General features: G+C 35.6%; 1 long non-coding RNA gene across 3 annotated transcripts in view; it reads left to right on the top strand.

Moving 5' to 3' along the window:
* Positions 1-17,806, top strand: part of LOC309632528 — a 239,948-nt gene extending 222,142 nt beyond the window's left edge. The window contains exons 4-6 of one of the 3 annotated variants that reach the window (XR_014246951.1): positions 1,426-1,482; positions 4,156-4,339; positions 10,050-17,806. This is a non-coding gene — a long non-coding RNA (uncharacterized lncRNA). Of the gene's footprint in view, positions 1-1,425; positions 4,340-10,049 lie in introns of all 3 variants that reach the window. The other 2 variants (XR_014246950.1, XR_014246952.1) reach the window with 2 other exon arrangements.
* The last annotated feature ends 425 nt before the right edge of the window (positions 17,807-18,231 follow it).

The following is an 18,231-nucleotide window of genomic DNA, read 5'->3' as shown; positions in this document are numbered from 1 at the left end:
CATCGGAGAATAAGTCTTTTTTGTTGTTGTTCATGTAGCAAACGCCGTAGGTTTTAATGGGAGTAGACTTCTGGCCCTGTCACGTGAGAATGTGGAGTGGAACAAAGTTAGAGTTTATGCTCTCCCGATTAGCTGAATTACACCCCTGGGGCCTGAGGCCTCGAAGGAGTAGTGTTCCTTTAGCAGTTTCTTTGTGCCCCTCTTCAGAGACTTAGCACATTACTGTTTCATCAAGTTATCAGCATGCTTATTTTATCTTCCTTTGTAAGACAAAGTTCTTTAAGGTCAATAACCATGACTTATACTTCTTTGTAGGTATATTTACAGTATTGCCAATTACTGAGCATTGCAATAGATTATGCTCAAAAATGCATAATTTCTTTTAATAAAAGAGACAAGGTATGCTATCAGTTGACAGGAGGGAAGCATTCTCAGACACTTTCTCAGGATAGACTATTTCAGACATTTGCCAAGATTCCTATCTTACTCCTCATGTCCTAACTGCACCGTCTATTAGATGTGCTGGTTTTGTTTGTTTTCTTTTCTGCTCATCTCACATCAGAGGTAAGTTGACACTGGCACAGGAATAATCACTGCAAAGTATGACACCTGGCTCTCCAAAGTTATGGTCACCTCTCTTCAAATTGGAACGTGGTCACGAAGGCCGTACTATATACAGCAGCTTCTCCACGAGGGCTGTGTGCACGTTCAGGAATATCATGGAAGGCAGATGGGGGCTGGCCACAGCGCAGCCTCCCCAGGTCATCTGCTATAACAATTACATTTTTAACTATGCCAGATGCTGTATCCGAGCATTTTCCTGTTTTCAATTATTTTATTTAATCCTACATAGACGTTTGAATAAGGTCTTATAATCCATATTACAATGTTTATATAAAAACTGAGGAGTTAAAATAAAAATGACTGGGTATGATTTGGCTCTGCATAATTTTAATATGAAATCTCCTTTTGTCAAAATAGAGAGTTCTTCTGGTACTTGATGAACACCAGACATAACAGTACACTGTTTACTCGCCCTTCCATGAAAACCAGCTCATTGAAGAGAAGATTGACCGTTTAGGATCTTTTTCTTTTTCTCTGTCCCTCTCCAGTGAATTGACTATGTTGAGTTTGAACCAAAACTACATACTACAGACAGGTAGTGGGGAAGTCTGCAAGTCTTCACTTTCTGACATCTTTTTTTTTTTCCCACCGTGTTTTAAAGTTTATTTTTTAGGAGGCACTGGGAAACTGCATGGAGTCTATAGAAAGGATTTAATGTCAAATGGGTTAAGCTCTTTTTTTAAATTTTATTTTATAGTATGGTTTATTTACAATGTTGTGTTAGTTTCAGGTGTACATCTGACATCTTCTTGAGAGAAAAATATGATTCTGTTTTTCTGATTTTCTCCTTTTACATTGCAGGGTTACTGGTAGTTTCTGCTCACTCAGCTCCTGAATCCTAACATTACATTAGTAAAGGTATTTACTGTAATATTTACAATATTGCCTTCATTGCCTACTTGTTCAGAGAGTGGATTGGGGTATGTGATTCAGTCTCTAGTTTATTAAATGATAATGAAGATATCAATCATACTTCAAACAAAATATTACTGGGAGATTAGAGTATATTTAACCTGGAGTTATTGCATTTATCTAGGACAGTCTCGATCATATTTCTCAATAGTTATTCTCACTTGTATATTCTGTAAATAAAAATAGCACTATTTCTGAGCTTGTTTGGAGCTTTTTGGTGATAGGGCAGTGCAGAGAAATTGATGTTACACTTAGTAAAGTGTTAGTTGCCTTGGAAATTACCTGTCTTAATTATCCTATACTGTTTCATCTCTTGACTATAATATCATCTAATTTTCTTAGAGTTAACCTTTAATTTCCTTTTTATTTTTAACAAAATATTTTAATAAACTTTTAATAAATTTGCCTTATAAATCTTTTATTCTTGAAACAGTTTCTGAAGACTGTGTATCGGAATGTTGTAAAAAATTTTTTTTGTCAATGTGTATTAAGTGAACAAGATTTGCTCAAGATATCTATAATGTAACCTTAGTCTGCTCAGGCTGTCATAATAAAATACCATAGGCTGGGTGATTTAAACAACAAAAAGTTATTTCCACAGTTCTGGAGGCCGGAGGTTCAAGACCAGGGTACCAGCCTGACCGGGTTCTGGTAGACACTTTCTTCCTGGCTTGCAGACGGCATCATATCTTTGTGCACACGTGGCCTTTCTTCAGTACAAGTGCATGGACAGAGAGAGGGGACTCTCCCTCTTTCTCTTCTTATAAGGTCACCAATCCTATTGAATTAAAACCCCACCCTTACAACCACTTTTAACTTTAATGACCTCCTGAAAGCACTATGTCCAAATACAATTATATTGGAGGTTAGGACTTCAACATATGAATTGAGAGTAGGGGACACAATTCAGTCCATAGCATTCTGAGTTCTACACATTTCTAATTTGTACCCTACTAATGACAAGGGTTTTGATTATGCATTGTTTGATTGATTGATCGATTGAGTAACCTGTGCATTCATCAAACACTTGTAGACAACTTCTTATATGTCAGGCAATATACTGGTGTTGAAGTTATGAAGATTAAAAGCCCTTATTTTTGCCTGCTCTGAGTCCAAGTATAGTGGGGTAATCAGTCAGGTACAAAGAATTGCTATAATCAGGAGACTTGAGCAGTAGAATTTAGTTGAAGAAATGAGCGAAGGGAAACAAGAAGTAAATCTATAAGTATGTAGAAGGCTTGAGTGACAGTATTAACCAACTTGAGATAATTGAAATTTATAGAACCTTCCAACCAACAACAGCAGAATACACATTCTTTTTAGGCTCATATGTAGCATTCAGTAAGGTATATCATATGCTAAGCTTAAAAGCTAGTCTGAATGAACTTAAAAGAATTGGAAATCATAAAAAGTATTTCAGTAACAAAACAGAAATAAATTAGAAATCTGTGACAGAAGAATACCTGAAAAAATTCCAGATATTTGGAAATTAAAATATACATTTCCAGCTGATTCATGAGTCAAAGGTGAAATCATAATGGATATTAAAAATACTTTGACCCAGATTAAAAAAATTAGATACATTAAAATTTGTTTCATGCAGCTAAAGCAGTGATTAGCCTCAGTCTCTTTCCTCAGGGAGTTAAAATCCTTGGATGATCAAGAACTAGGAGGAAGCTGAGAGCTCATTCTGTTTTCCAGAAGCATTTTGATCAATATATTGTTTTAGAAGCAATATATTGGGGGGATGGGAGGTAAAATGTAAGGTTTAAGTTTTATTATTTTAACTGCTTTATTGAGAAATAATTTTCATACATAATAATGTATCCATCTTAAACATACAGTTTGATGAGTTTTGGCAAATGAATAGGGCAGTAAAACCGCCAAGATATGAAACATTTCCCTCACCCAAAATATCCCTCATGTCACTTTCAAATTGATCTCCTTCCCCCACTCCCAGCCCCAGACACCCCCTGATCTGCATTCTGTCCCTGTATTTTTGCCTCTACTAGGATTGCTTATAAATGGAATCATTCAATATGTAGTCTTTTTGTCTGTTTTTTTTAATCACTTAGCGTAACGTTGTAGAACTTCATCCATGCTCTATGTATTTATATTTCACTCTTTTATAACTGAACGATGTTCATTTTTAAAGATATACACAATTTGTTTTGCTGTTGTTAGACATTTGAGTTGATTCCAGTTTGGGGCTCTTATGAATAATGTGCCAGTGTACATTTGTTTACAAGTCTTTGCGTGGATATAAGTTTTTGTGTCTTTTGAGTGAGTTGCTGGATCGTGTGGTAAGTGTAAATTTCCCAGTATCTTTCCTAGCCCTGAGTTCTACCCTTGGACACCTCAAGCTAGTAAGGCATTCACTTTTTGCCTTCCAGAGCTGCAGGTGGTTTGGGAATGCACTCAGTCAAGGGTGAGCATACTTGCAAATCTCACCAAGAACTAGTTTCCCTTTCAAAGGTAGATCTCCTTGTAGTTTCTACCTGCTTTTTCCCCCGTGGGTTCCCATGCTCATGTGTAGTTTACAGACAGCCAGGATTTGAGCAGAATTTATATTTATATTTTTAAATCTTAGTCCTTCTATGTTGGCTATTTTGCTTACAGGATTTCCCCCTTAAAATATCCAGCTGGTCTGCTGCTGCTTTGTACTTTATAATCTTCCACCTTGAGCTGCTAAGACCGTGGTTCTTCACCTAGTTTGAGGATGTAGGATGGCTTGTGAAGTACTCAAGGCAAGAAAACCACAAACTCACAGTTCTTGCCTGATACAGCAGCTATCTTTTTAAAGGTAAACTATTCTCAAGATTCTGCATGACTTTTGTAATTTCCTGTGCATTCAAATACTTATTCTTAATAACTTTGTCCAGATTTTATAATTGTTATATGTAGGAGGGATTCCCTGTCATTGCCAGAAAGGTCTTATTATTTCTTTATTTATAGTATTTAACGAAGAAATATCTAGAAAGATATTTACCAAATGGTAAGTAGTTGTTATTTTCCAGTGGAGGAATTTCAGATAATTCAGATAATGTTTCTTTTTTATGCTTTTTTGATTTTTCAATTATGTTATCTTTATAATCAGAAAAAAGAACATTCTACTTTATTACTTTCATTTGTAATAGTTTTCAAGAACAAGAACACTGGAAGTTGGAGTTGAGGTGTAATTTTAGAGACTGTTAAAGTGCTTTTAAAAACAGAAGAGAATTATTTTGTAATTAGTATAGTTTTACATCTTATACAAAAACGTCCCATTAAGGTGGTACTTGAGAAGATTTGTTGGGCTTTCCCCTCATAAGTAGCTTAAAATTTTGTCTTATTTATGCTATTAATTTGTATTAGTATAACACACTTTTTAATAACACAATGTAGGTTTATGTTGTCTGATTAATTTCAATCATAATTAATATAATTTAGCTGACTTTTACAAAGCCACAGTATTATTTCTTTTAGGGGCATCTTCTGACCTGAAAAATGATACAAGCAGATAATAATAGCTGTTACTCATTGAGAATTGACCAAATGGCAGCCAGTGCTCTAAATGTTTTACATGTTTCTGAGCCATTTAATCCTCTAAATACCCCTACTAAGTAGGTTCAAATATGATCATCCTTTTATAGTTTAGGAAACTGAGGTTTAGAAAGATTGAGTGTTTCTCTAGGGTCGCTAAGTTGGTAAATAGCAGGGCTTGAGTTCCCTAGATTTGAATCCAGACTGCCTCTATGCCCACCATCTTTACCTCCACACTACACCATATTACGGAGAAATGTGAGTTTGAGGGTGAGGAATCGGATCTCATGGCCATTCTTTCTCAAAATTAAATGGTAAAAAATATTGCCAGAAAACTAGAAATCTCCTTCTTCAGACATCTCAGAAGGCTAAACTGGGCTAACATTTTGCCATGGTCCTTTAGATATGGTCCAAATTAAATGCAAGATGATGTTTTCTAGATCTATAATTTAGTGTCTTGGTTCTCAGCTATTTTGGCCTAATGAAAAATTTAGAAATAAATATCCTCTCATACCCTGTACTCCAGAAACAACTCTTACTTTTTTGAACTTGGCACTCAATTCTCCCTTAATTTAAATTTCTAAAAAGTCAGACTGTTATTTCCTAAGGTCAGTTTAGTGGAAAGAGAAAGTACAGTACAGTACGGTCAGCTCTCCATATTCACGAGTTCCACATCAGTGATTCAACCAACCACAGATCAAAAATATGTTTTAAAAATTCCATAAAGTTCCAGAAAGCAAAACTTAAATTTGCTGCATGCTGGCAACTATTTATCTTACATTTACGTTGTATTTGCAACTATTTATGTAGTATTTACATTGTATTAGGTATTAGAAGTAATCTAGAGATGATTTACAGTATATGGGAAAATTGTGTAGCTTATGTGCAAATACTACATCATTTTATATAAGGGACTTGAGCATCTGTGGGTTTCAGTATCCCTGGGAGTCCTGGAACCAATCCCCCATGGACCCTGAGGGATGACTCTAGTATACAAGCCTTCATTTTTTCTCCATTTACCATTCTCTTCTTTCTTACTAATAAAACCTCTTGAGTTTTAACTGTATAGCTGGCTGCTTGACCAAACTACAGTTGACTTTGAACAACACGGATTTGAACTGTATGGGTCCACTTATACGTGGATGTTTTTCGATCGTAAATACTGCAGTACTACATGATCCACTGTTGGTTGAATCCGTGGATACAGAAATGTGGATATGGAGAGCTGACTGTATAAGTTATAGTCACAGATTCAACTACTCAGAGGGTCGGCGTCTGTAACCCCCGCATTGTTCAAGGGTCAACTGTACATTTCCCTGCCTCCCTTTTAGTTAGATGTGCTAATCTGACTAACTTCTGACCCAAATAATGTAAACTGAAGTGAAATATTCAATTGAAGTCACATCTTGCAAAAGGAAAGTGTTTATTTTCCACTTCCTTTTTTCCCCCTTTTCTGCTAGCTGGAAAAATGGATATAAGTGAACCAGCTGCCTTGGATCTAGAGATTAAAACCGTGTATTGAGAATGGCAGGGTCAACCTATCTGCCCTGGATCACTTTCTTCTATATAGCTAAATGAAAGAAAATTTGTTCTTCCCGTGTTATCTAAATGATGTGTTTTAAATCTATATGATTTAAATCATGTGTTTTAAATCTATGCTATTTAAATCATGTATTTTGTTATCTCTTTGTTACAATAAAGAATCCAAATGTAAAAGTTGGTATCTGAAAGTGGGATGTTGTCATAATAAAGCCCAAAATATGTGGTACAGGCTTTGTAATCAGGTAATGGGAGGCCAGGGTCATATATTGTAGCCTGGAAAGCTAGTGGCTCTTGTTATACTGGGGAAAAACATTTAGTAAAACAGTTACCTGTGATAATTTTAGAGATATGCCACATCTTTCCTGGAACTTCAATTCCAGGGTAAGTGGCTAGAAAAAATAAAAATGTTGATGTACTTTAGCAGATTCTTTCTCCTTTTAGTAACTAACTAGGAGAGAGATGGATTTAGCCAATTATTAGCCAGTTTGCAAGGAAAAATTGAAAGAAACAAAACCCTTCTAATGGAACACTCTCTGTCCCGTTAATCAAAATAAGCACTGATCCTAAAATATCAAGATATGATATTTTTTCAGAGGAAGATTTTTTTTTTTGGTCATAAAACCAGTGTCAGCAGTCACTAAAGAGTCCACAATAATGATATTTCAAAGTCAAAATTTTATCTGGATTAGAAATAGAGAGGCCATCTCAGGTTGTGAGAACAGAGTGGTTGGAAACTTAATTTTTGTTCACTCTTTTCACCTGCCAGCTTTTGGGGTAATTTGATTGTCAAAGAGTGAATTTGTTGAAAAGGGGAGAATATCTAATTGGTTGAAAAGTAGAAGAAATATTAATGTCTGTTGTATAACAAATCAGTGTTAAAACACTCAGATTATAACCAAGACAAATGTTTTACATTCCAAAAAAAAAAAAAGTCAATCTATATTGACTGTGAGTTCAGTAATTTGGACCTTAGAAGATTAGAAAAGCCAAATATATCTGAACCCCAAACAGCAGAAAAGAGGATGGCTGCTGAGAGCCTTTCTAGAAGATGCCATATTAAACGTTCTTAGAAAATTGGAGCGACCAGCTTCCAAGGTCAGTTTAATGGTATTGTCCTTCTATCCATGCTACTGTTTCAGGTGGCCTCAGGTAATTGCCATTAAATTGAGGTGGGAGGCGGAGCAGTCTAAGCCCATGAACTAGTATATAAATGAAAGTCTGAAGTCATAAAAGCTATAACCAGAGAAGATTCTTTCACTTTGGTTACTTCAAATGGAGCTGACTGGAATCAGAGTGATGAAAAGGAATCATTGCTAACCACAGGGCTGGCCTGCAAGAGCCTGTGGTTGCCGAACCTGTAAAACAACCTGTTTCCCAAGGTCTACACCAGCAGCATAAGGCCGTAAGGACATATTCTTCAGCCCCATTCCCATTTTTGGCCACAGAGAAGAAATTGCAAGAAGACGAAGGAAGGACTACAGAGAACACTGGACAAAGGAGTTATTTCCAGAAACCATGGCAAACAGTAGTGCTAATCAAGGCACTTACACAGCATGAGGTCTTCAAAATTCACAATCAGCAGGATTGGATGATTAGTTTCTCCTCCCTCTTTCTTTTGAATTTGAGTTTTTATTATAGTTATATTGTTCCAGTCCCACCATTGTATATTGGGGGTGTATGTGGAAGGCATTTGTCTTTTAGCTTATAAGTTGCAGGACCACTTCCTGTGATGGAAAGTACTGTACTTCACCCAGATGGATGACTTTTTTGTTGGCTGTAACTCTGCACTCTCTCCCTCAGGGAGGAATGAGAATGTTTTATGTAAACAATAAAGATGTGTATGGATATATGTGTGGCCAGAGGGTGTCACCATGGATGTAACTGTTGGCTGTCCTCGATATCCTTTCTGTTTATTAATAGAATCTTTACTGGTAGAACATGAATGGTCAGGTAGAGACTACATTTCTCAACCATCCTAGAAAGTAGGTGAGAGTGTGTGATTACGATCTGGCCAATGGGCTGTGAATAAATGTGATGTATGCAACTTCTGGTCACGGCTGTTAGGTAGAGGTTGCTTGCTGTTCCCTCTTCCTGCTCTGTCTGCTCTGTGGGGGATGAAGTCGAGTGGAATTTGAACAGTTGAAGCTTCGTTGCAAGGGAAGCAGCTTAGCCTGTGTCTTAGACATGAGTAACTTCTGCCCACAGTTTAATCTATTACAACTGGCCACATGACTTGTGGGCAAACCTTACTAAGCCTGAACTTTTTATCTCCAAAAGGAAATATTTTCCATTCTATTCTCCTGATTATGGGTGATTCCTATGTGACAAATATATCCTAAGAATGCTGAAACATTTTCCCATATACAACTTTAACATCATTTTTAATGCATTACAGCTTACTTTAAAAATGATAAACACAAATTAGGACAAAGATATTCCTTGCATTAAACTATTCTTTTGTGGAGAACTAGTCATATAATTTTTGGTGTCATTTCTTATGAATTATTCAAGAGAAAAAATGTAATCTGTACCAGGATATTTATAAAAATGTTGCACATTTCTTTTTAAGAGGAAAAAATATAAAGGCTCTGTAAGAGAAGAGTAATTAAGCAAGCAGTGATATGTTATCTTTATAAAATATTATACCATCATGTGGTGCTGGATATATTACTTTTACCTTCCAGATTCTGCTCTGTGCTGCAGGACGCTGACCTGCTTGGACTTTATCAGCAGGTTTCCTTTTCATCTGGTCATGGCCATGAAAAACACTGGTAGGAGATCAGAGGCCAGGAGGAGAGCAAGGCATCGATATATATTCTCCAGATTCCCTCTTTGCAGGATCACTGCAGGCTGTATGGGTCACTGAGCCCAAAGTGAGGACTCCTGTCACCCAGACCTCTGCACAGAGCACTTTACATCTCTGGGATGAGTAACTATTCCCAACCCTTGTCTCTTCAGTCATTGGGTTGGGACCAACACCCTGGTTACTACCCCTTGGATACTGCACTACCTCTTTGGTTTCCCCATACCCAGCCCATATTTTTGTAAATTGTCCCTTTATTGAACTATCCCTAAATTAGTCAATTGGAGTGTGCCATCTTTTTTTTTCTTGGGTCCCTGGCTGGTATGCAAAATAAAATTTTATATACTATGATCATTTTAATACAAAATATGATATGTAAGGTTAAAGATCAAAAGGAAAAACACAAACTAATGGAATAATCTGTTATGGTGGTAAGATAAAAGGTGAGCATATTTTCTTCCTTAATTACATTTATTATTAGGATAGAGTTGTTTTATTAGTTAAAAAAATGTAAAATTGTTGCTAGGATATTTTGTCAGGTGGATTTTCTTAGCTTTGCCTTACTACCTAGGTAAGAATGTATCATTAACATATTGAATTTATGTAAATCACCCTAATCATCTGCTTTCTCTTTTTCTGCTCCTAGGACACAGAATTGCTAGAGAAAGTTTTAGAAGCAATCTGACTTAATTTTAGTCAGAGTTCTTCATTTCAAGTGAAGGAAGCAGATTCTGGCTGATTCACCAGAAGTTTGTTAAGTAGATATTAGAAGCCCACAGATTCACTGGGAAAAGAACAAAAAGCTCAACACTAAGCCTGCAGGAACATACTCCAAACTGCAGAATGTCTCACTGTGAAGACTTTGATCATAACTTACTAAGCACTAGATTCTACAGCTTGCCTTGCTGATGTCCAGGTATTTGATTTTGTTGCAAACTCAACTATTGCCTGAACTTGCTGTGTGTGGCTGCCCTTGTAGCCACCACTGCTTGGTAAAGTCCAGTGGCTCTGCCAGCATTCTTGCTGCAAGGTGGACCCAGAGTGCACTCCATCCTCACGTGGCTGCCTCTTAAACCAAAATCTCACTCTGACTCATGATATTGGTGGCCTCTCCTTATGTGCTTGTATTTCAGCCACAAGGGTGGGAAATTGCATTCCAACTTCTTTTGGGGGCAAATAGGGCATGGGTATTTCTCCAATGTAGAAGATATATTAGTTTGCCACTGCTGCCAGCACCACAGTCTGGCTTAAACAACAAAAACTTACTTTATCAGATTTCTAGAGGCTAGAAGTCCCAGGGTAAGGTGTTAGCAGAGTTGGTTTCTTCTAAGGGCTTCTCTCCTTGGATTATAGATGGCTGTCTTCTCTCTCTGCCTTCACGTATTCTTTCTTCTCTGTGTGTCTGTGTCCTAATCTCCTCTTCTTATAAGGACACTGGTCAAATTAGATGAGGGCCACTCCAATAACCTGATTTTAACCTAATAACCTGTTTAATTACCCTGTCTCCAAATACCACCATATTCTGAAGTATTGAGATTAGGACTCCAGCATATGAATTTTGATGTGACACAATTCAGCCCAAAACATAAGGGTATTTAAAAAGCATGGCAACTAAATGCAGTGGATAATCCTGGATTAGATTTTAGAATGATATATAAGAGAACAATATTGCTATAAAGGAGAAAACTGGGGCAATTCAAGAAATTCAAATATAGACTATGTATTAGATAATTGTTTCATCCATGTTAAATTTGCTAAATTCAGTCATTGTACTATGGTCATGTAAGAGAAGGCCTTTGTTTCTAGGAGTTTCATACTGAAGTATTTAGAAGTATATATCATGATGCCTGAGATTTAATCTCATTGCTGTGCTATTTTTGTACCTAAATGGAAGGCTCAGATTTTTTTCAAAACAAACAAAAAAATTTTTAAAGGTGATGGGAGGTTGCAAAAATATAGGAAAATACATTAAACCACCCTTGACTGCCTCTCATTGATATATACTGTTCTTCAAATTCTGAAATAAACAACTCCTGCTAAATGCAATGCAACTCTCACGCTTCTGAATAAATACTGGTTTATTCAGTGATAGAGAAATTCCAGGTGATGACAAGATCCATGGAAATAGATGAGAGAATTTGAGTGAAGGTACAGATCATCATTGTTGAGAAAGTCAAGAAAGTGTGAGGCTGGGGTATTAAAAATATTTTTTACATGGATGTAGGATGTCCTTCACAGGATAATAGAATGGATTTTGTTGACTGCAAATAGTGAGACAGGCTTCAGAATGGATGTCTCTGAAGAAGTGACTAGGAAGTTAGTAGAATTGAATGGTGGAAAAAATATATAGGAGGGTGTGCGAGTTACATGTCATTTACTTCGAAGGAAAGGTGGAAATGGAAGGGAAATGCCAACAACATCCTGACTTTGTAATGTGTTGGACATGAGAGAAGGCGGGACCACGATTTCCAGAGCTCTACAAGGGAGGGATTGGCCTTGAGGGAAGATCAGGTTTCAGTTAAAGCCAAAAAAAGGGAGGACTAGGTAGGTCCTTAAAGAACTTGTGGGCTATAGGACAGGTTGCTATTGAGGGGTCAGAGATTGTAAAAAACTTTGAATAATATTAAGTAGAAGTACAGTAAGTCCCTACATACGAACCTTCAAGTTGCGAACTTTCAAAGATGCAAACATGCTACTACCCAGACATTACTGGATCGTTTTTTCAAGAGGGTAGATAGAACTGAATCCAGCAAGGAACCAGAACCTGTGCCATCAACATCAGGCGTGAGTGAAATTGCAGCTCGCCCTCCGTCTCCTACTGCTGACGATCCTTCAGCTCTACCACCTGCCACCTCCTTTCCGTCCTCTAGTCAGTAACTCTTCTTGCCTGTTCACTCAATGCCAGCCCCTGTATGCCAGCTGTTGTATTACTGTACTTTTCAAGGTACTGTACTGTAAGATTAAAAATGTTTTCTTTCTTTCTTTATTTTTTAATGTATTATTTGTGTGAAAAGCATTATAAACCTATTACAGTACAGTACTATATAGCCGATTATGTTAGTTGGGTACCTAGGCTAACTTTGCTGGATTTACAAACAAACTGGACTTATGAACACGCTCTCGGAACAGAACTCGTTCGTATGTGGGGGACTTACTGTATGTATGCAAAGTGTCCCTTTAACACTGAATTGTTTTTCTGCAATGAAAAACATTGTCCAATGAGATATTTGTCCAATGAGATATTCCAACTTTGTTTAGTCTCTAAGGTTAAAATTTTAAACAGTGTTAGTGTACAGTGTCTAAAGTTGCTCTCCAAAACAATCAGAGAAATATTGGAATTTTCATTGTTAGATAATGTCTCAAAATTGTAACATTCAAGGGTTTTGTTTCTTTATAAAAATTATAACATTCTCATTTTAATTAATTTATTAAAATTTTAATGGAAAAAGAATAAAACACAGCACAACATAAATTTTAAAAATATATGTAGATTCATTGGTAGAAGATTATTTTAACATCAGCAAAGAAGAGATCGTAGAAGAGGGTTTTAAGGAAAAGCTAATGTGACCTTAAAGGAATTTGCACTCTTTGGTATCCACACATGTGCAGTTATCACAGAGTTCCCAGACTCCAAGTGTTTATTCACATCTGTCAGCTAAATCATAGATCCAAATGCGAAACGTAACACTCAGGAACATTATGTGGATTTGTGACACTCCCTGGAGGACTTTGGGTCCATAAAGCAATGAATGGATTATAAGAAGACATAAATATGGTATTTTCATCTATGACAGATGCAATCTTACTCCACTGTTATTTATATTATATAAGGAAAACTGAACCTATTTTCCTCAGTCGAACTGAAGGGAAGGCACCCTTAGGGATGAATAAATGAATATCTCACTATGAATTTCCAATTCCTATGAATTCATCTTTGAAAACATCATGTTTTAGAGATTTTTTTAAATGGCTGATGTTTGTTTATTTTTATACTTATGTGAAAAAAATGGAACTAAAAGGAAAATGTGAGATGGAATTGTGATAACAGAATCATAAATTTTTCATTTTTTGCCATTATCCTGAATCCTGCAAAACTTACCTAACTTTGGCTTCTAATGACCAGTTGGACACCCCAACCAGGTTCCTATAAAGCCTGCTTTGAGTCTCTTAACATGCTTTGTGTCTCTTAACATGCTTTGCATCCTCATCTCCAGTTCATGTTAGGGAGGTAGGATGTATGGAGTTCTGGAAAGAGCACAGGTTTTGAATTTAGAGGAGCAATGCTCTAGTATTAATTCCGCCTAGAATCTATCTTTATAAACTTGAAGATCTTGGATTGAACTAGGAGATGCCCTAAGCTTTGTATACCTTTAAAATGATACTAAGCTTTTGTATCACTATTTATACTAATTTCAATTTTAATTGACAAAACTTTATATTGTATGTTTTAAGGTGGTCTAATTGTTTGTTTATCTTCATATAAAATCTTCAATGTCCTCCCAATGGTGTATCAACTTATAAAAAATCCTCCTGAACCCGATAAAAATTGTTAGGGAAAATATGTAGTCCAAGACTGAAATATGTTTTCCTTTATTGACTAGAACTGATTAAGATATAGTGAATTTATGTTGATGGACAGTGTGGCATTGTAGAAGGAACCAGTAGCATGTCAGTATATCTGAATTTCAATTTTATCTTCTGTAAACTATTGCTAAGGATCCCAAATGTTCCTAATGACAGGAAATAATGTATATGATATAGAAAGTTACCAGCCATTGAAAATGTTGAATTGGTTTTTGTTCTAAGATTATTTCTGATTTCTTTCCTATTATTTTATAATTTTTATATTATCCTAAATTTTTTTGAGTTTCTAATAGTGTCTTAAATAACTTGACATTTGGCTCTGTCATATTATCCTACCCTTATTTTCTTCTCTCCACTTTTTCTTTCTTATTTAGAATTCAAGCAAATAAACAGTGAACTTTCTTTACTGTCATTGTATTTTAATGACACCATCACAGTTTTAACTATTATCGAATTATAACAAATTTTAATACATTAGCGGGCCCCTTTGTTTCTTAATATTCTATTGTATTAACATGCATTTCTGAATAGTTCTGAAATTTAAAATTTGGAGTGAATTAAACCTCTGAATGTATTTTGAGAAAAATGATATGTTTACGTTATTTATTTTTTCTACTCAGTAATATGAAATACCTTGTCATGGCTTTTTGGCATATTTATGCTTGTTAATTGAGTTTCCTGATTTTCTTGCAACACACACACACGTCACAATTCTAACATTACATACATCCTTAAATGCTTAGTTTTGTTTACTATTCTCCTTACCAGAATCTCCTTTCACTGAGAATGGCTGGTATGGTGGAATGCTTTAGATTGAAATGTATGTATGAAAGTGTATATGCATGCCTGTGTCAATGCTAGTTTATAAAGCATGAAGATTTACTATTTCTCACAGGTGTAGAAGGTAGTTCACAACCTCACAATTTCCCAAAGACACAGTTTCTCAAAGACACAGATTCCTTTAGGATGAAGCTTAGTGATAAAGTTGATACAGCTGCTGCTACCATTTACAGTGTTCTGTAAGATCCATGAAAATTGAAAATAAGCATAAAATATATTTGGGGGAGCCAAGAGAAAAACTCACTGAAAGGAAATAGAGGTATCAGAGCAACAGGAACTTGCTAGAAAATGGTGGGCCATTCTGGTGGGAGTAGGACTTGGAAAGACTTGTGAACTCTTATCAGAGGACAAGAGACATCTGAGAGGATGGGGAATGAAGGGAGTTTCTTTTCAATAAATCTGTGAATTTCTCTCTTATTTCTCATCAATCCCTGTCTGTGTCTTCCCACTCCATTCCTTCTGTTCGGATGCCTCACTTCCTCCCTAATGTGGAAAGTGCATCTTTCTGTCATTCACCTTCACCTATCGGTCCTCTCAGCACCTGTGGTGAGTTCAAGGACTAATCCAGGTGATGCCCTCAGTGACTAAGGAAGCGTGTCTGCAGTGCTGGCATCCTCCCACAGTCGACGAGACCTCACTAATAAGCCTGAAGATCCTTTAAATAGTGTCATGTTTTTCAAACTGGATTGCAGCTGCCTTGATAAAGAAACAGAATAATGTCAACAAGCCTTAACTTGTAGTGATAATGTGCAATAGTGTATATGAGATTTGATTCTTAGCATTTGATCTTTTTTGAGAGGCACTTCTCCAACATCACAGGTTTAAATGTTTCTATTGATTTTCATGTCTGGATTTATCGTGAACATATAACCTCCAGTTAGCCTAAAGCAGCCTTTCTGATTCCTTAAGCAAAACAATCAGTTAGAAAGACTTAACAACAGCACTCGAATGTGAGTGAGCTGTGAAAAATAATTGTATTTATGGTAGGCATTTGATGTGGTAAATTGTTGTCAACAGTTCAGTTTTCAGAATACATTATCTTAGTAAATGCCTTTTTCTGGGTCAAGGAAAACTTGTGTTGACTTGAAATTTCTCAAAATGATCTGCAAATTATCTATCTGTATAAACTATATATATAAAACAAAGAAAATTGGTTTTTATGGATCTACTGCTTCCTACAGCACAATCCCACAGTATACGTTTTCCATATGTTTATGGTGAAATTTTTAATTAGCTGAAATATTTAATTAATATTTTTCAAATGTTTATAGTTAATATTTAATTCTCTCTTATTTAATTCTACTTCAAGCAGGAAACTTAACTGTGGAACTTAGAAAATTCCATAATATTCCCCCTACAAAATTCACACTTACTTTTTTGGAGGAAGTATCAGACATCTTATCTGAACTCTACGTTGTTACTGTTGGTCTATTCCTTGTTATCTAAAAGTATTGACTCCATTATTTTAAAATCTTTCTTCTTTGTTCTGCCTAGACCTGATTCTGCTCAGGCCTGACCAGGTTCTTATTGGTATGACTATATATGTCTAGAGTACCTAACTCTAAGCCCGGTATATGGTGAGTGTGTAATAATTGCTAGTTATTTTATCTTATTTTATTTTGAGGTAATCTTGCTTGAAAATTTCTTAAAAAATTAAACGGTGCTATATTTATTTGTTATGGCTTAAGATACAAAATATTTTGCAAAAATCAGCATATATATATTTAAACATTAACTTTTTATGAAGTAACTCTCACATAAACTATTTTTATTAGTTTTTAAATAAACTATTTTTATTAGTTTGTATTAGTTTTGAAGCTTAGAATAGGTAAGTAATTCTACAGTCAAGGGTAGAAAGAGGGTTTATTTACATATGTTGTGCTTTATGTTATTTTAAGGAGTTGAAGCGTGAACCTATAGAATTTTCTAAATAAGTATTTATTCAAATAATCAATGTGGATGATTTACTGCCTACTTCATAGTACTGTTGTTTTATGCAAAATAGGATTGAAAAAAATGGCCTCTGACTTTTGGGAACAAATAAACTAATAGTATCAATTATACATAAAGACAAATAATTAAAATTCTAGAAAATACATGACAAACATCACAGAAGAGGTAAAACCAAAGTGATCTAAGAGTTTAGAAGTCGAAATACACCCATCTTCCCACAAGAGAAGAAGCTTTTTAGAAGAGGAAGCTATTAAATTTGACCTTCTTGTTCAATAAGCAGAGTGTATAATTATTTACCTGCCACTATAGACTGGAAGTCTGTGTCTCCCAAAATACATATGTTGAAAGCTAATAATCCTTAATGTGATGGTATTAGGAGGTGGGATCTTTGGGAGATGATTAGCTCTGAGGGTGGAGTTCTTGTAAATGGGATTCGTGCCCCATAAAAGAGACCCCAGAGTGCTCCCTTGCCACTTCTACCATGTGAGGACACAGCAAGAAGACGACTGTCAATGACACAGGAAGCAGACCCTTACCAGACACTGAATCTGCTGGTGCCTTAATTTGGACTTTCTAGCCTCCAGAACTGTGAGAAATGTTTGTCATTTAAACCCCCAGTTTATGGTATTTTTGTCATAGCAGCCCAAGGGGGCTAAGATATCTACTAAGTTTTGAAAAGCCAAACAATATTATCTCAAAAATTTAACATATCTTACAATATCTGAATTTAAATTTTCAGTAAGTCAGAATAAATTGAGAGATATATGAGATCATATTTTCATTAAGTATAACAGTTAATCATATCTATATATATAAGAAGATTATACAAATTAATAAGGAAATAATGTGTTTCAATTATAATTGACAGGTAACATGAAGAAAAGGTTCTCAACAACAAAAAACAATAAACAAACATGAAGGAAAAAATATACAATCATGTTACTAAGAAAAGAAGTATAAATCCGTTTAAGAGGTTAGCAGATAGCTGCATGTGCTAGATCAATGTATTTTAGTTGTTAAATTAAAGCAATAATAAGGCACCATTTTCTTTGGTTATTTGAATGTTAGACATTCCTCCCTTATTGATAAGGAAATAGAGCCTGCAGTTTGTAAACTCATAGAGGCCATTAGAGCCAGAGTTGACATTCAAAGCATTATTTATTACATTTTTTTTTAAATTAAATAAAAAGAGGGACTTCCCTGGTGGTCCAGTGGTTAAGACTCCGTGCTTCCACTGCAAGGAGCTCAGGCTCAATCCCTGGTCAGGGAACTAAGATCCCACATGCCATGTGATGCAGCCAAGAAAACAAATAAAATAAAATGAATAAATAAGTAAATAGAATAATACCGACAAAAGTAACAAAATAAGCATGGTTATTTATTGTTGGTGGCAGGTAATGTTGCTTAAACTCTTAGAAAACAGTTTGGTGGTATGGAGCAAAGCCAGCATA

The sequence above is a fragment of the Balaenoptera borealis genome (assembly GCF_965194805.1).
Source record: "Balaenoptera borealis genome assembly, chromosome: 7".
Lineage (NCBI taxonomy): Eukaryota > Metazoa > Chordata > Mammalia > Artiodactyla > Balaenopteridae > Balaenoptera > Balaenoptera borealis.
Note: the sequence above shows the minus strand (reverse complement) of the source record. Positions and strands in the feature narration are given on the sequence as shown.